Source organism: Scyliorhinus torazame, chromosome 9 (assembly GCF_047496885.1).
Source record: "Scyliorhinus torazame isolate Kashiwa2021f chromosome 9, sScyTor2.1, whole genome shotgun sequence".
In the NCBI taxonomy this organism is placed as follows: Eukaryota; Metazoa; Chordata; class Chondrichthyes; order Carcharhiniformes; family Scyliorhinidae; genus Scyliorhinus; species Scyliorhinus torazame.
The window spans coordinates 50,908,047-50,927,522 of record NC_092715.1 but is presented as its reverse complement, the minus strand read 5'-3'; the positions used below and the strand labels follow the sequence as shown (position 1 = coordinate 50,927,522).

Here is a 19,476-nt window from a genome sequence, read left to right as displayed (position 1 = left end):
GATGTAGATGTGGGAAATGCTGTTCCTATCAAACAACATCCATATAGACTTAACCCTTTAAAATTGGCACAGGTTAACAAAGAGGTTGAGAGTCTGCTTAAAAATGGCATAATTGGGTTGCAGCCAATGGAACTCACCCATAGTGATGGTACCTAAACCAGACAGTACCCAACAGTTGTGTGTGGACTATCGAAAGGTGAATGCAGTTACAAGAACGGACTCTTATCCTATCACGCGTTTGACGGATTACATTGAGAAATTGGGACAATCTGCTTTTATTTTCAACTTCCAGACATGGAAAGAACATTTAAAACATTGTATGGAGTTCTTTGATCGACTTCAGGCGGCGGGTTTGGTGATGAACCTAGCCGAAAGTAAATTTGGAGAAGCCCGAATCACTTTCCTTGTGGAGTTTCTGATACCCTCAAGACGAAGGGAAATAATGCGATCTCTTAACATGAATGAATTTGATCGAACCTTTGTGCAAAAGATTTGTAGCGTGGTTGCTCCACTGATGGACTTGCTAAAGAAACATCAAAAATGTCAATGGACAGCGGAGTTTCAACAGGCATTTGACTGCCTGAGAGCTGTGATCACCAATGTTCCTCTATTGGAGCATTGCAAGGGACTCTGTGGTCAGATTGAACTAAAGTATCTGATTGCAAAGAGAAATGCCGAGGAGTAAAGGAATGGATGGATCGTGCAGAGACTTTGTTCAAAGAGACTGTCAATTGAGAAGGATTTCAGTTGGAGGAAGAAGAACAAAGACAAATAACTTTTTTTATTATACCTGTTTGCATGTGTTGGGTTTTTTTTTTAAACGAAAAGGTATATTTACTGTGTACATTTCTTAGTGGATGGTGCAAAAATCAAAAATGAAACCATCTTGCAGTTGATGTTTTTTTTTGGGGGGGGAGGTGTCATGTGAGAGTACCTTTAAGAAAAGGATGTTTAAGCAATGTACCTTTAAGAAAACAGTGATGTCAGAGAGTGGGTGGAGCTGAGCTCAGTTCAGCCATTTTGAAGTTTAAGTTTTGAGAAAAAGACCTTGGTGTGTGTCTGTGTTTGCAGTGAGCTGGATCTGCTGTGGTCTCTGCCATGAAAGACTATCTCTGGATCATTTGGGTGATTTAAACTCATAATAGTAAAGCCGTTAACCTGATCTGTTTCTGTTTAAAGGTGTTAAGTCTTGAATGTTGAAAGGAATAACTGAAGGATTATTTAGTGTTGTAATATTTTCGGGGTTATCTTTGAAGTAAGGGGGTGTTAAGAGATCCAATGTTTATTTAAAAATGTTAAGTTGAGTTCATGGAACAAACATTGTTTTGTGTTTAAAAACCCACGTGTCCATAATTGTAACATCACACCTGAAGAACAAGCCGTCTGCTCGGAAAAGCAACAATAGCATTAAAAGGGGAGGATGGTTGAACTCCAAAATACATTTTGGGGTTCTGAAAACGCCTCTCCCATAACATGACCTACCCTTCACAAAACCGTGTTGACTATCCCTAATCAAATTATTCCTTTCAAGATGATTATAAATCCTATCTCTTATAATCCTTTCCAAGACTTTGCCCACAACAGAAGTAAGGCTCACTGGTCTATAGTTACCGGGGTTGTCTCTACTCCCCTTCTTGAACAAGGGGACAACAACGTACCGTCTCCCTGGGCCCATACCCCTCTTTGTCACCTTAAACATCGTCCTCTTATTGATCAGCATTGCCCCCCCCTGGCCCTCGTCCCATAGCAGGAATGGTTGGTCTTCTTCTCTCCCCGCCATTGGCTCGTCGCCATGCTGTCATTCCTTGCCATGGGTCCTTTATCGCTTTCCCTGCTTTTGCTGCTCCAATCCGCACTCCACGACGAACTTGCCTGCCTTGGCAGGGGCTGTGGAAAAGTGTTCCTTGCCTTGGCATGTGACCCAGAGCTTTGCTGGGTACCAAAGTGTACGCAAATCTTGTAGTGCTGCTTTCGCCATGTTAAATTCTGCCCCGGTGCTAGGCCAGATCACTCCAATGTCCTGGTATATTCTTATTTTGTCCCTCCCAGCTGCAGCTCTTGGACTGCCAGGCCCAGCGTAGTATTCTTTCTCGGTCCTAGTACCGGTGCAGTTTGGCTTTTACTGCCCTCGGTTGTTTACCCGGCTTTGGGTTTCGGGCACAGCGACCAGTGTGCCCTGTGTTTTTCTGGTGGGTTGGGGAAAGTTTCCCTTCCCACCAGGTTGCCCAGCATCTGGGCCACTTAGTTCATGGGTCCCTGTCCTTAATTCCCTCCGGTAGGCCCACAATCCGCAGGTTTTGCCTCCTTGAGCGGTTCTCCTGGTCCTGAACTTTAACCCTCAGGCTGCCCTCCGTCTTGACCAACCTCGCCACCTCTTTCTCCAGTGCCACGATCCGATCACTCTGGTCGGTTGCGGCTTTCTCCAAGTCCTTGATGGCTGCCTCTTGGGCTTCCAGTCACTTCTCCGCTCTGCTTTGGGTGAGCTGTATTTGTGCCAGAGTTTTGGCCACACGTCCTTCACTGCGGCCAGCATGACCGCTTTTATCTCTGCTTTTATCTCCAGCTGGTGCTCCCATGGTGCCTTCAGCTCCCCCCAGTGCGGCAGGGGCTTGTTCGTGGCTGCTCTGTTCTTCTCGTTCTGGCGAAACGTTCGCTCCGCCGTCTCATGCGTTGGTCTGGTCGGCTCGTCCGAATGTTGCCTTTCCTGGGCCCTTCCACTCCTGGTCTCTGTTCAGCCACTAGATTGGTTTTTCCGGGCGTTTCTTCTTCTTTCCCCAGTTTTACAAAGGTTGGGGAATGAGTTGCCGTGTTTTCTGGCACGTTTTTGTTAAAAAGTGGCTATTTTTCGGATCCACATGAGAGCCACCTGAGGTGTGACTGTTCAGCGCATCGTTGTCACCCCTAGCATTCATAGTTAAAGCACTATGTGATTGATTGACTCAACATTGCCCTCTGAAATGGCCTGTAAAATCCCTCATAGTGTTTTACAGCGCAGAAAGAGGCCCTTCAACCCATTAATCCATAGTGCCTGATACGTGGCACTTTTATCATAATCAAAGACCCCTCCCACCCGGCTTACTCACTCTTTCAACTTCTTCCATCGGGCAGGAGATACAGAAGTCTGAGAACACGCACGAACAGACTCAAAAACAGCTTCTTCCTCGCTGTTACCAGACTCCTAAATGACCCTCTTATGGACTGACCTCATTAGCACTACACCCTGTATGCTTCATCCGATGCCGGTGCTTATGTAGTTACATTGTATACCTTGTGTTGCCCTATTATGTATTTTCTTTTATTCTCTTTTCTTCCCATGTACTTAATGATCTGTTGAGCTGCTGGCAAAAAAATACTTTTCACTGTACCTCGGTACACGTGACAATAAACAAATCCAATCCAATTGGGAAGGAGGGACACTAGAAACAGGAAAAACATGAAACAACCTAGAAGCTACTAGTCCTGGCAGATAGATGGGTTGGGCATGCAGCAAGCGTTTGTGTGGTGGCACAGCAACATGTACAATTCTCCATCTCCTGTCAATTCATTTGGGGGCGGGGAGGGTGGTAATTTCTGAACACAGGCTGATGCCTAGCCGAAAAGAAACTGTGCCGGGGAAAGGACTGGAAAGAAGTGGGGAACATCATCAGCAGAGGTGATTTTAGTGCCTTATGGATAAGTGCAGAGCTGACTGCTTAGGTCTTTGGCTGGCTGGGCTGTTCTCACCGTTGATGCTGAGTGCTCTCTTCGGGAAATCACGACTGGCGAAGGCTGAGGCTTTAAAAAAAATAAAAATCCTGCTTCTGTGACTAAAATGTCCCTGAGGCAGAAAGTAGGTCAGCATACTTTTCATTCCTCATCTCCCCCCCCCCCCCCCCCCACCCCCCGGGGTGCCCGGATATCTTGGGCGGCAGCAGCAGCACAGGCTGGTTGTTGGGCAGGACCCCTCCCAGCAGCTTGTTGCGGATGGCGGGCTGCAGGTAGCCGGAGGCTGACAGGGAACTGGAAGAGCAGGTCTCGGCCTTTGCGCGCCCTTTGCCTCCGGTTTTACCGCGACCAGACATCGCTTCCCTCCGGAACAAGCTCCTCCGATCGCCAGCCGAGGACAAATCTTTTTAAAAAGGTTACAAACTTTCTGATCTAAGGCGAGCCCGTCAAACCAATAACAGAGCCCGCCCACCAAATAACACGAGGGCATTGCAAATGAAGACGTATTAAATGACAGAATAGGAGACAGCTCTGGTTGTACATTTGCCAAATGAGTAACGTGGTAAAAATCTTTTTATTTGCAACCATTTTACATCAAAATTAGTCTTACATCTATCTCATTTTCACAATTGTTCGCATTCATTTTAAACAAGATTAACACACGTCCTCTCGAGGGGTTAATGCAGAGGGACTTTGCTAAGATAAAATTAAAATGCTAACGTTCAAAGATTACATTTTAACTGCAAATAATAAGCCCCCCCCCCCCCATTACACCATAAGACATAGGAGCAGAATTCGGCTATTCGGCCCATCGAGTCTGCTCTGCCATTCGATCATGCTAATATGTTCCTCGTCCCCATTCTCCCCATAACCCCTGATCCCTTTATTAATTAAGAAATCCCCTTATTAATCAGGACACCAGATTTGTGCTTGAGGTTCTGTTACCTACATGTAGGGCTACAGACCAAGAGCTGGAATTAGACAGAACAGTTCTTAGAACATAACAACTCGAGCAGGAGTGGGCAATTTAGCCTCTCAAACCTGCTCAATATGATCAACTGTTCAATACTATCATGGCAGATCTCACCATGGCCTCAATTCCACCATCTTGCCCATTCCCTGGAACTCTTCAACCCATAACTTATTAAAAATCTGTCTAACACCTCCTAAATTTACTCACTGTCCCAGCACCCAGGGATAGGGAATTCCTCAGATTCACGACCCTTCGGGAAAAGTAGTTAGTCCTCAACTCCGTTTTAAATTTGCTACCTCTTATTCGAATGACCTCTCATTTTAGAATGCCCAAGAGGAAGCATCCGCTCCACGTCTACTTTGCCCATACCGTTCATCATTTTGTACACTTCAATTTGACCCCCCCCCCCCCTCATTCTTCTACACTGGAGAGAGTAATAGGCCTAAACTGTTCAACCTCTCTCTGCAACACAAACCCCTCATCTCTGGATCAATCTATCTCTAACAGGCGTTCTTAACAAATTAGCACTTGAAATATTTTTGTAGCAATAAACATTGTTGCAACAAAACGATACATTAAATGTTCTTGTCACAGAATAGGCGATACATTTTGATCTAACTCCTGAGGTGAACGTTTCACAACGGTATGGAGCTGATCGGTCGCAAGATTGACTTGACTGAAGCTTTTCACCCTCCCTCCCTCCCCACCGGTTTGAAGTCAGGTTTGCCGGAGCCGGGCACTGATGCCAACATTGAACAACTGACAGCAGGCGCTCACTCCGTCCGCTGAGCTGACGAACGGGGAAGTGGAGGAACTGAAAAAAATACATTTCCGAGTGAAGGATGGAGCCAGTGGAGAGGGAGGGAGGCCGTCAGGCCAATGGAAGTTCGCGGAAGACTTCCGCAGTTGAGGACCGAGGCCCGCCCAGGCGATGTTGTAAATTCTGAGGGGCAAAACACAAAAACAAATCGCGCGGGGGGGGGGGGGGGGGGGGTGGCGGCGGCAGAGAGAGAGAGAGAGAGAGAAGTTTCCAGCTTACCGCCGCCTTCTTTTACTTTCGATCTAAATTCTGCAAGTGGCGGGGCTGGGGGTTACCTCTTGGACGCTACCCCCCCCTCTCCCCGCACTAACAATCACCACCAGCCCTCCTCCCTCTCGACGTGACCATCCCACTGTCAAGACACTTTGAAAAAAAAAACCTCACCAGGGGATCATTTATCTTTGGAAGTGGGGATTTTGAGGTAAATGATCCGGTTTTGTCAAAGATTCTGAATGCATTGAGCAGGAAGTCGCCTCTGTTGTATTGCAACATTTATAGATGCAGGGCAGATGTCAGCGTTTCTTCTTTCTTTTTGGGAGGGAGGGAGACTGAGAAACAAGCGCTTCGAGCCGCCTCGCTGCAAAAGGAAAACGAAAAGTGTTTCCAACTTTTGCGCGGAGCTTTCCTTTTTTCTGTAGTTTTAGTTTCGTTTTTACCATAAACACTGCTGCGAATCATCGAATGTTAGTAATTTAATTAACGCCGGACTTGGATCTTTGCCGACACGCAATTTGTTTCTGTTTCTTTTACCAAATGCTGGCTCTTTTGTGTGTGTTGCGTTGTGTGTGTTTTCATTAAAAAAAAGGTTAAAGTGCAATCCGGCACCATTCCTGTCAGCAAGTGCACTTTGTAAAAAAAATAATTCCTTCTCACTGACTTTTGGTCGGGGCGACTGAACTTGAAGCGCATTTTACAGAATCTGCATTGAAATATGGAGGAACTCTGCAGTTTCGGTTTGTCCTTTTGGACTTGTGTAGACACTTTAAAACGAGAGCCGGAGGCCGCTAAATAACAGGAGGACATTGTAACTAGAAATGTCTTAAACGATCTTGGTGTGACACAGTTCAGTTTAGAATGTTTAGGATAACTCTGCAGTTGCGTGGAGGCATATTTATAGGACAACGCTGTCTTCAGTCTATTAAATGCAGAAATAATGTTGGCCCTTGTATTGAGATGTACCAGTTCTCATGTCTTCTCGGCCGAAAAAATATAGAACTGTGGGTCTGCAGTAATGCTGGGCGATTTTGTATTTTTTGTAAGCTTTACTTTTATTTTAATGTTTTATTTTAACTGGATTCACTTCCGCCTTTCTGAGATCTGCACAGCTGGGGCGCGCCAAGGGCAGGGCAGCGTTTTGATTGACAACCTCCCGGACGAATAGGAGCCCAGCCCTGTGATTGACGTGTCGTAGCGGCCAGTGAGGGGGCTGCTGAGTCGCTGACTGATGGAGTTGGCAGCCAATGTGTGCGTGCGTCCCTCTTCTTTAATAGTCAGATGAAGGGGGGTGTTTATAATTGGAGAATTGCAGTTCCAAAGCAAAAATAAACCGAGCTGGCAAATTAATCGGGGCGGCAAGTGGAAGAAATATGTTTTCATTTCAAATATTTAGATGCTGGGGGATTCGATTGAGGTGAAAGTTAAATGGTTAAACCGGATTTGAAGGTGCTTGTGCACAACCCTGGTCTCCATGTTAAAACTAGAAGCACTCTGGAAAAGGTGCACTGAAAGTTAACCAGGACTGTGAGGGGTACAGCTGTGTGGGGATAAAACTGAACCGCCTCCTTAGAAATGAGAAGATTGAGATGTGGCCTGATCTTTATAATTATGAAAGATTTCGAAAAGGTAGATGTAGGGATGTTTGCTCTTGTATAGGAGTCCAAAGCTAGTAGAGGCCTTAAATATAAGGTGGTCAACTCTTAAATCCAAGAAGGAACTTGGGAGAAAACGTCTCTACTACAGAGTGATTAGATTGTAGAAAGCACTTTGGCATGGAATGGCTGAGGAGAATAGCAGACACATGTAAGGTGAAGTTAAGTAACAACACGGGGACGGATTACATAGAAGGATGGGCTGATAGGGTGAAATTAATTAATTGGAGTTGGCATGTGTAGAGTAGTTGGGCGAAATGGCCTATTCTATATAATTCAAGTGCATAGTTTAATAGCACAGTGGTTAGCACTGTTGCTTCTTAGCACCCGGGTCCCAGGTTCGATTCCCAGCTGCGTGACTGTCTGTGCAGAATCTGCATGTTCTCCCTAAGTCTGTGTGGGTTTCCTCTGGGTGCTCTGGTTTCCTCCCACTAGTCCCGAAAGATGTGCTGTTTGGTAATTTGGACATTCTGAATTCCTCCTCGGTGTACCCGGACAGGAGCCGGAATGTGGTGACTAGGGGCTTTTCACAGTAACTTCATTGCAATGTAAGCCTACTTGTGACAATAAACATTATTATTATTATGGTCACAAAATAATAACAAGGCAGCATGGTGGCACAGTGGTTAGCACTGCTGCCTCTCAGCACCAAGGACCCAGGTTTGATTCCGGCCTTGGGTAACTGTCTGTTTATCACGTTCTACCCTTGTCTGTGTGGGTTTCCTCCGGGTGCTCTGGCTTCTTCCAACGATCCAAAAATGTGGAGGTTAGGTGGATTGGCCATGCTATATTGCCCTTAATTTTGCAGGTTTTGCACCAGTATAATTGAAAAACGTTTTGTGCATGCACAGCTCTTTCTTGGGAACAGACCATTATAATGAGCAGAGATGTATTTGGGGCAGGGATTGATAGATGGACGTAAAAGAACAAGGACATTTGGGTGATGTAGATTTACGTGTTTAATGCACTAGTGCCCCTGCATTCCTCCACTTTTTTTGTGCTGGATGCTGGTTTTCTTGTGTCTTTGGGATGGAGAAATCTTTCCCACCATATTATTCCAGTATTCCTGCTGATACTTGGTTCAGCATTGGTGGGAGATCTCTGATATAATCAGCTTCCCTTTATCAGTATTTCTAGACTCGAAATTTAAAAAAAAATGGACACTTGAATGTATTTGTGTGAATCAGTATGAGGGAAAGTGATTTTTTTGAACTTAAGGCTTTTGGAGTGAGTTTTATTTCTATAAAAATACTGTGGGCTGAACTTTCCAGGAGAAGAAAGGGCTGGTAATATGGTTGGCTTGAGAGGGGAAGCCATAAGACATAGGAGCAGAATTCGGCGGCCCATCGAGTCTGCTCTGCCTTTCAATCATGGCTGATATTTTTTCATTCCCCATTCTCCTGCCTCCTCACCATAACCCCGAGCCCCTTATTAGGGGCTGGTTTAGCACAGTGGGCTAAACAGCTGGCTTGTCATGCAGAACAAGGCCAGCAGCGCGGGTTCAATTCCCGTACCGGCCTCCCCAAACAGGTGCCGGAATGTGGCGACTAGGGGCTTTTCACAGTAACTTCATTGAAGCCTACTTGTGACAATAAGTGATGATTATTATTATTAATAATCAAGAACCTATCTATCTCTTGTTGCCAATTTAATGGAATACTGTCCCACCAGCAACACCAATAATGTTGCCAATCGGCACCGGAGTCGTCAATAATGTTGCCAATTAATAATGATGCTCTTTAGAGTCGCCAGGTATCAAATGATACCACCACAAGGCTTTACTAGATATCAGTCAAAGGACCACACAACCAGTTAGTCCGTTCAAGTTCAAAGATGGTTTATTTACACACAAGGATTACTTCGCCATGCAACACAAAACACTACAAGTTAAACTACACCTAACAACTACAATAACAAAAACTATACTTAACTTCAGGGCAACCGGCTCTATGCAGATGGACAAGGCCTTTGTCCGGATCTTGCGTGGCTGGGTGGAAGAAGTGGCTCTGTTTCTGCTGGGCTCGTCCACCTGGTAGCAATTGTTGGTCTTGAGCTTGTCTGTCTGGTCATTATGCTGCACTTGGGTTGGCATAGGCCAGATCCAAGAGAGACCGAGCACATGGCTGTGTCTCTTCTTATCCCTCTGGGATTTCGCGCTCTTTAGGGCGGTCATTAACTTGGACCCAATAATTCGACAGGCTTTGATCACTGCCATCGATTTTGGCCAATAAAGCCTTGATGGCTGGCCGTGTCCTTAGCAGTCATTGACCTTGGTTGTTTGGGCTCCCTGAGTAAAGGGAGTGGCGCCGATTAGTCTGTCTGTGTATCGGTTACCTGAGTACAGTTCTTTTGTTCTGGGGAAATGGGCCATTAGAATGCAAATGAGCGGGGATTTCAATCGCATCTAGCTATCTGGGTCGCAAATACACACACAAGCTCTGAGTCTGTCTGAGTCCTGGGTTGGCCATGATTCCCATGGTCCTTTGCAGGTGGCCATCTGAGATGGCTACACTCTGTGTTAAATACATTCAGTGGTTTGGCCGCCACAGCCTTCTGCGGCAAAGAGTTCCAAAGATTCACTACCCACTGGCTGAAGAAATTCCTCCTCATCTCTGTTTTAAAGGATCATCCCTTTAGTCTGAGATTGTGTCCTCTGGTTCTAGTTTTTCCTACAAATGGAAACATCTACTTAAAAGCTACTTAATTGACTGAGTATTCTATCAACTTTCCTAACATCTCCTTCTGTGGCACATTGTCAATTTTCATATGATTATGCTCCTGTGAAACATCTGGGGGCATATTACTGTGTTAAGATGCTGTTTAAATGCAAGTTGTTGTCTTTTGAATTCTGAAATACTTACCCATATCTCTTCACTACTCTTCCTTACTTTCTCCTTTTAAGAAAGTGGCGGACAACACAATAAGAAATCTGTAACAGTAATGAAAGTTTGCACATTTGGGGAGGATCTAGAACAGATATTGGAGACGATGGTGATTTTGTACCGTAAAGTTTTATTTGCAGTTCTGGTCGCCGCATTATAGGAAGGCTGTGGAAGCATTGGAAAGGGTGCAGAGGAGATTTACCAGGATGTTGCCTGGTATGGAGGGAAGATCTTATGAGGAAAGGCTGAGGGACTTGAGGCTGTTTTTGTTAGAGAGAAGAAGGTTAAGAGGTGACTTAATAGAGGCATACAAGATGATCAGAGGATTAGATAGGGTGGACAGTGAGAGCCTTTTTCCTCGGATGGTGATGGCTAGCACGAGGGGACATAGCTTTAAATTGAGGGGTGATAGATGTCAGAGGTAGGTTCTTTACTCAGAGAGTAGTAAGGGCATGGAATGCGCTGCCTGCAACAGTAGGTGGACTCGCCAACATGAAGGGCATTTAAATGGTCATTGGATAAACATATGGATGATAATGGAATAGTGTAGATGGGCTTTAGATTGGTTTCACAGGTTGGGGCAACATCAAGGGCCGAAGGGCCTGTACTGCGCTGTAATGTTCTATTATATATTCACTATTACTGGCCTTTCATCCTGAAAAGAGCTACTGTCATTTTGAACAGTATTCACACAATTTCCCTTTTGTACCTCAGCTTGAAACAAAAACAATTACTTTTTAAAGATATAAATTTAAAATACCCAATTCATTTTTTTTCCAATTAAGGGGCAATTTTAGCATTGGCAATCCACCTATCCTGCAAAGCTTTGGCTTATGAGGGTGAAACCTTCACAGACAGGGGGAGAATGTGCAAACTCCACATGCACAGTGCCCCGGGCCAGGATCGAACCCGAGTCCTCGGCGCAGTGAGGCAGCAGTGATAACCACTACGCCACGGTGCCGCCCCAAAACAAACAATTGTTTTTTTTTTATTGCACAGATTAGTCATAAGAAAATCATAAATTCATCGCAATAAAGGGCCAGAATTCACCAGCCATTGGGATTTTGTGTTCCCACTGGCAGTGCACCCCACCCGTGGGTTTCCCAATGGCATGGGGTGGTTTCAATGGGAAATCCCATTGACAGGCGGTGGGAGTAAGAGAATCTTGTTGCCAGTGAATGGTGCGGAGCTGAGAAACATACAGCTGGGGGGACCGGGGATTCCAACCCAAAAACGAGTACATTTTCTTTTTTTTAATAAATATTTTTATTCTCCATTTTCACATTTTCTTCAAAACTTTCACCCCACCAACAAACAGTAAGCGGTAACAAATATAATGACAATCCCCTTATTAACAACAATGATCACATCCTCCCACCAACCCCCAAACAACGGCCCGCATGACAATATGAGCATCAAATAAAACAAACCCTCCCCAGGAGGAAAAAAAAAGGAAAATAGAAAAAGGAATCAGGAATTTCCCATGGTCACCATTGACATATATAGTCCACCCCCCCACCCCCCCTAATATTCAACGCCATCCAATCCCCGGAAGAGTACCGTGAATGGCACCCATGAATTGTAGACACCCCCCTCCCCCAGAGTCCTCCCCCCCACTTCCTCTTGTAAACTCCTCCCCCCAACCTTGGTTCCTTCCCCCAACTTTTCACCCCGGCTAGACTCATCAAAACCTGTTGTACCAGGCTCCGATGGTCGCAGCCCCTCCCCCCACCTCACTCCCGTTTACTCCCGGCTTAAGCCGACCAGCGTGGAAGCCCCCTCCCGGGTCTCCTTCCCCCTTGCCCGGTCCCAGGAAAACCAAGAAATCCCTTTTAGCACACAACCCCAGCATACACACCCAAGTCCCATAGAACCATCATTGCAAAAGAATGTCCCAACTCTTCCCTTGTCCAAATATACAGTGTCGACTCATTTAGTACATACACCAACACGCAGTGAAAAAAATAAAGTTACATGAGGCTACATCGGTACACGACCTGCTCTCAGTCCCATTTCTCAATTCTGCCACAGTCCTTCTGCCTTCGCAAACTCCTCCGCCCATTCCACCATCCCAAAATAAAAGTCCTTGGATTTGTAGGTCACCCTCAACTTAGCTGGATATACTATGCTGCACTGCACCTTGCTGATGTACAGTGCCTTCTTCAACCGGCTGAAGGTCGCCCGCCTCCTCGCCAGCTCTATGGTAAAATCCTGGTATATGCGTATACCAGCTCCAGCCGCTTCTGCTTTGCCCAGCACAGGACCGTCTCCTTCACGCTGTACTTACGGAAACACACAGCTACTACTCTTGGCGGCTCACTCGCCTTTGGTATAGGCCTCCACGACCAATGAGCCCGATCCATTTCATATCGGATGGGATCGTCCCCCTCCCCAATAGCTCCGCCAACATCGTGGCAAAATACTCCGTCGGCCTCGGGCCTTCCACCCCTTTGGGCAGACCCACGATCCTCAGATTCTGCCACCTGGATCTGTTTTCCAGGTCTTCCATTTTGGCTCGCAGACCCTTGTTGGTCTCTTTATCACCTTCCGCAACTCCTTTCCCATCGAGGTGAGTTGATCACTGTGCTACGATAATGCCTCTTCCACTTCCTTCAGTGTCTCACCTTGCTCCCACACCTCCGCCGCTGCACTTGATACCACCGCCCTCACCGGGGTAATCGCCTCCTCCACCAGCACTTTAATACCGCCCCCATCTGCTTCTTCATCGCTTCCCTGTGTTTTGTGAACTGTTTTTCAAGTTCCACAGCCATCACCTTGGTAAATTCTTCTGCTGTGAGCAATGCGGCCTTCCCTGGTGCCCCAGCCTCTGCTTTCCTTACAGTTCCTGAGCTGACTTTTCTACTCACTGGCGGACTTCCATTAACCCCCTTTTTCACGGCCGTTCTTTTCCCAAACTAGGACATTTCTCCTACCTGTGCCTCCTTACAGCTTTTTCGGCCTCCATTGCCCCTGGGACCGGGAGCCAAAAACCCTGAAAATTCTATTCCCGAGCGGGAGCCCTCCAGTGTGCAGCTGCCTCCAGCCCGCCGTCACCAGAAGTCAAAACAAGGACATTTTCAATGTCTCCCCATGCTATGCAGGTTACAACATGGGCCGATATCTATGATGGGAATTTGGAAGTTTGAGATTTCATAACTTAATGACCCTGTTCAAATACTTACTTGAGATTTGTTATAGAGTTTAACAGAACAGAGAGAGGCCATTCGGTCCATCGTGTCTGTGTCAACCATCAAGTACCTATCCTAATCCCATCTTCGAAGAATGGACCAAATTTAAACCTGATTGTAAAACAGAGTCTGGAACTTGTGATGGGAAATAAGGAATGACTGGGACTGTAAAAAAAAGCAGTGGCTTGGCCAGCCTGAAATAAGCAACATATCCAATACAGTTTAAGTAACATATTTGTAATTTTGGTAATGACACCCTTTACCTAAAAAAGGACACTGTGTGGGATGAACAGTGATAATATAAGAGGTGGGGACTTTATAAGAAATGTGAGCACATTTCCAGTCTTTTATAGCTATTATTTCAAAGGTGTGATCTCATTAAAGGGAAACAAAATGTAAAAAAAAAGCCTTTACAACTTTCATTCTGGAAAAAGTCATTTTTCTGTGTTGGGAAATGTTTTTGCATGTATGTTTTAAAGGCCACAAGAGTGACTCTTCTTAAACATATTAAATTGTACTGATATTTATGAGTGACTTGTACCAGTATTTATACTTTTAAACTTAAGTAATGTTGCACTTAGTGAGTGACAACCTTGGCAGGTTTCCTTCAAATGTTTTTTTCATGGAAACTAAAAATTACTTCACATGAAAAAAAATGTTATTCAATTAAAAATTGAAAAAAATACTTACTGTTACATTTTTTCTTATTAATATGATGACATCTTTGAAATCTTTGGAAAAAGCCTGGAAATGGCTCACATCTGTAATAAAGTGCCCACCACTTATGCCATCGTTGCATATTTCTAGACAGTCCCCAATATCGAACAAATGTGCAAATCGTATTCCATAACATTTACTCTAAATATTAAGGAACAGGTATAAGGCTGTCCCTGCCTTTGGACAGTTTCACAATCCAGATTTCTGGAAAAAAATTGAACAAAGATCACACCTTGGAAATTCTTCAAAAAATGTGTTCACGATACATGTTCGTTGTGGTACTTATGAGGTTTAAGAAAGTGGGATGCACGTTCTTCATTTAAAAAAAAATTCTTTATAAATTTAGAGTGCCCAATTATTTTGCTTTCTCCAATTGAGGAGCAACTTAGCGTGGCCAATCCAGCTACCCTGCACATTTTTGTGTTGTGGAGGGTGAGACCCATGCAGACACGGGGAGAAGGTGCAAACTCCACACAGACAGTGACCCAAGGCCGGGATCGAAACCAGGTTCTCGGCGGCGTGAGGCATCAGTGCTAACCACTGTGCCACCGTGTTGCCCGTTCTTCATTTTCTAATGCAATGAATGTTATGGAATTAGCCAATACATTTGTGCGCTGAGAATTGTCCATATTATTTGTGAGGAGATTACCCAACAGATTTCCATTGCGTTTGGCATTTTTGCTTTTTGTCTGGTTAATCGTAAATTACTTTTGGTTTCACATGTTTAAATCCTTCTTTCCTGGCTGAAACTTCCATCTTTCTCAGGAAATTGTGTGACTATTAATAAATTACAATTATGCCTTTGTTTCCATTACACATAACTTCTCTAATTTTACAACTGACCAAATCACACCATTATTTATTTAAGAATGATAAAAATTATATTCCTGCTTCCGTCTTTGTGGAAGTCATTTTGCTGCCAAATGTTCTGCAGTTGAAAAGACAGTCTTTTTGATCCATTGATAGGAAGCTCGGTTTATTGATGCACTTGCATAAAAATACAGTAAATATACAGTGCATAAAAATACAGTGGTTATTACAACCTTCAGTGCTAGTTTGCAGGTCCTAGAAACAACTATTTTGTAATGGAAGTAACGTATCATTTGTTTTTAAATCTATTCCTTCAGCCTCAATTCCTTATTTCCATCCAGTGGGATGGTTTCAATTGAACATACTTGTCCATGCTGTTTGTACATGAACAACTTAAGTCTGTGCAGTTGGACCCATGAATTGGCTGGACAGGAGCATTTGGGACACTAGAGCTACGGGTTTCTCGCACTCTAATTGTAACTTCTTTTGTGCCATACAGTATATTGTATGCTCTTTATTCAGGTATATACAAATTAAAATGTTGCATTATCTTCAATAATTACACTGTTATTTATTCTATTCTCTGTGGAACTCCTGTTTTGCAACAGTTGCATTTCATTCACCTCAGTGCATGCAAAATGATGTAATAACAGCTAGTGCAGTGTACTGTTGTCTAGTGATATGTCTTGCCAAGTTTTGATATAATAAGAGCTTCCTCCCCCCCCCTCACCTGAAGCAGCACACATTTTTATTGCATGCCTATTATCATTTTAACTTCAGTTAAAATCTGCTGCATGTTTGAAATCATATAACAATCATTTTTCCCCTTGATGACTGTGGTTGAGGGGGTAACACCAGATAAATCAAGAGGTAGGATCACTTGTTCTCATGTTTTCAGATGATGGTCAGGAGTATGATGTAATGGAGCCAATGATTTGGAAAATAAAGCAAATTAAAAACAGTGGAAACTGAATGAGGAAGCATTGAACATTTTTTTAAAATCACTAAATTGTGTACTTGAGGTACCTAGCTTGCATCAGGTAGCAGTTTTCACGTATATGTTATTCAATAAACCTATTGTCATGACCACAAAGGCCTGGTATCAAATCCACAAATTGCTTAAGTAGTGACTTTCCGAGGGGCGGCACGGTGGCGCAGTGGTGAGCATAGCTGCCTCACGGCACCGAGGGCCCCTATTCGATCCTGGTCCTGGGTCACAGTCCATGTGGATTTTGCACATTCTCCCCGTGAATGCGTGGGTCTCACCCCCACAACACAAAGATGTGCAGGGATTGGCCATGCTAAATTACCCCTTAATTGGGAAGAAAAAAGAATTGGGCCTTTAAATTTATTTTTTAAAAGTAGTGACTTTCCGTGGAGTTTAATTTCCATTCAGAATGCGAACAAATGCTGGTATTTCAACTTCACAGAGGCTTGAAGGGATCAAAACTTCTGAGTGTGGTTATGTATTGATAACAGGTGTCAAAAACAGTTGTGGCTGAAATTTTGAAAAAAATGTTTTATAAAAACACAAAGGATACTGAAGACGGCATTCTAATTTGTATTTCAGCCAACTTTGTTATCACACATGTCCAAGAATAACATGCACGACCGAAACACAGGCCAATCCTACCCGTTTGCAATCCTTCTTGCTTAACTCCTGTCACCAAAGTGCTTACTCGCATGTTGAGATGTTCAGGTGACTGAAACTACCATGTCAAATGCTGCCCTATAGTTTGAGTTAATATTTTTGAGACGTAACTTTCAATAATGAATATGAACAAAAGAAAACAAGGGGGTTGGGGGCAGCACGGTGATGCAGTGGCTAGCACGGCTGTCTCACGGCGCTGAGGTCCCAGGTTCAATCTTGGCTCTGGGTCTTCGTCTGTGTGGAGTTTGCAATTCTCCCCGTGTTTGCATGGGTTTTGCCCCCACAATCCAAAGATGTGCGGGGTGGGTGGAATGGCCACACTAAATTGCCCCTTAATTGGAAAAAATGAATTGGGTACTCTAAATTTATTTTAAAAAATAGAAATCGAGGAGCAAAATTCTTATATTGATGGTATATTTGTTAGTAATTTGGGACAAGTAAGTGCGTTCGCATGTGTAACTCCTCTAAGATCAGCTTGACAACTAGAATCCATTCATCTCCTCATTCTGCAAAAATTCTATGGTGTACTTAATTAAAAGAAAAATACTATGGATGCTGTAAATCTGAAATATTCACAGAAAGTGCAGGTTAGGTGGCATCTGTGGAGAGAGAAAAACAGAGTTAGTTGAGTCGAATATGACTTTTCTTCGTGAAGAAGTTCTATTCGACTGGAAGCGTCAACTCTGTTCCTCTGTCCACGGCTGCTGCCAGACCATTGACAACAATTTCCGTTCTTATTTTCTGTAGTGTACTTGTTTTGTTGCTCACTTGTTCCTGTGAAATATGTTTTTTTAGAATCCAGATTTTCCTTCCTTGCAAAAGAAAATCTGATTTTTATTCCTATGCAGCACAGCATTAAGTAAATGTCTTTTTCATCTTTTTTTTTTAGTCAGTGAATGTGCAAGGCCCACCTCATATCTGACAGAGGTATCGTCCTTTTCCCATATGCCACTCTCTCCAAGTCAAAAACTGTTCTGACCCCACAAGACCCATTCAGCTTTCAGGTAAGAAAACAAGCAGGCAGTTTTAATTTTGCTTTGACTCTAACTGAACCTTTTACTTGCACTCACCATGTCGAGCCCTGAACAAAACCCTGAAGTAAAATAAAACAATAGAGAAGGAAGGGCCCACCATCAGTCATGACGAGGGTAGGGAAACTGAAATAATAAGGATTTGTTTTTCAAAGATTATTATGATGCTTGCTAGAGCTGATACAAGTGTTGAGAAGTTAATGAAATACAAACAGAAAATGCTGGAAAAACTCAGCAGGCCTGGCCGAATCTGTGGAGAGTTAACTTTTCTAGTCCATATGACTGCATCAGACCTAAAGAGGGTGAAATGTGATGGATTATACACTGTATAAGAGAGGGGGGGGATACAAATTAAATGGTCAGATTGCAATGAAGATGTGTAGGAAGTGCTAACGGTGGTGTGAAGGACTTCACAGTGACCACAATTGACAATGGCTTCATTAGATTTTTTAATTCCAGGTCTTTATTGAATTCAAATTTCAACTTCTGTCCTGGTGGGGTTTAAACCCCATTCTCCAGAACGTGACCCTGGGTCTCAATGAGTACTAGTCCAATAACAATACCACTAGGCCACTGCCTCCCCCACACTTGTAGATTACATTTGTAGTAACTGTGAATAGTTCTGGTCTGCATATTGTAAAAGAGGCACTGGAGAAGGTGCAAGAAAGATAACAAAACTGAGAGATTATGCCTATTGGGAAAGATGAAACAGTCCAGGGCCCCTTTTTTCGGAAAGAAGACTAATTGATGAACTGATAAGTCTTTAAGATTATGGTTTGCTGACACCATGTCGGAGATACTGAATGCAAGGGTGGTTTCGAGTCCAGAAGTGGCAATTTCTGGTGTGTCAGAAGACCCGGGAGTCCAGGGGGCGAGAGAGGCCGGTGTCTTGGCCTTTGCCTCCCTGGTAGCCCGGAGACGGATTTTATTGACATGGTGAGACTCAGAGCCCCCGAAGTCGGGGGTGTGGGTCAGTGACATGGCTGAGTTTCTCTGGCTCGAGAAGATTAAATTTGTACTGAGGGGATTGAATCTGAGGGGGTTTGTCCGGAAATGGCAGCGATTTATCGACTTCTTTGGGAAAAATTAAGCTGTCAGCAGTTTGTGTGTGTGTGTGGGGGGCGAGGGGGGGGGGGGGAGCGGTTTAAGGGGGGTTGGGTAAGGTGGGGGAAGGTTAGTGGGTCATTGAGATCGGGGAGTTGTCTATGTAAGCCATGTTGGCTGGGTCTTGTTGGTTGGGGGGGGGGGGGGGTGATGTTCATTTTGTTCTTTTGATATCTTGTTAGAATTGTTAAAATTATAAATGCCTCAATAAAAATATATTTTTAAAAAGTCTTTAATTTATGATACAGGTTGCTGGGATTGATGTGGAAAATAAGTATCAGATGAAGTTGGAGGCAGACTAGGGGGTATAAATATAAAATAGTCACAAATAAATCCAACAGGGAATTCAGGGGAAACCTTTTGGTCGAGTGAGTGGTTAAAATTTATAAGTCGGTACCACAAGAATTGTTTGAGGCAATTAGCATAATAAATGCATTAAGGAGAAGTTAGATAAATACATTAGGGAGAAACAAATGATATGTTGATAAAGTGAAATAGTGGGAGGAGGATTGTGTGGAGCACAAACACCAGACTTGGAGCTGTTGGGTTGAATGGTTTGTATCTGCTGCCCTGCAAATACAATGTAATGCTTTGTAATAGATTCAACTATTCCAGTGCTCTGCCAACTGGCCTCCCACCTCTATTTGCGATCAATCAAAATGCCACTGCATGTACCCTAACCCGTACCAAATCCCATTCACTGTTAACTTTGTGCTCGATGACCTAC

The 19,476-nt window shown here is 44.1% G+C and overlaps 1 protein-coding gene across 2 annotated transcripts in view; it reads left to right on the top strand.

Moving 5' to 3' along the window:
• Positions 1 to 5,671: 5,671 nt before the first annotated feature.
• irf2b (interferon regulatory factor 2b) overlaps positions 5,672 to 19,476 on the top strand; it is a 163,788-nt gene continuing 149,983 nt past the window's right edge. For both annotated transcript variants that reach the window (XM_072515865.1, XM_072515864.1), the window contains exons 1-2: positions 5,672 to 5,919; positions 17,504 to 17,618. The gene's annotated coding sequence lies outside the window, so the exon portion shown is untranslated. The remainder of the gene's footprint in view (positions 5,920 to 17,503; positions 17,619 to 19,476) is intronic.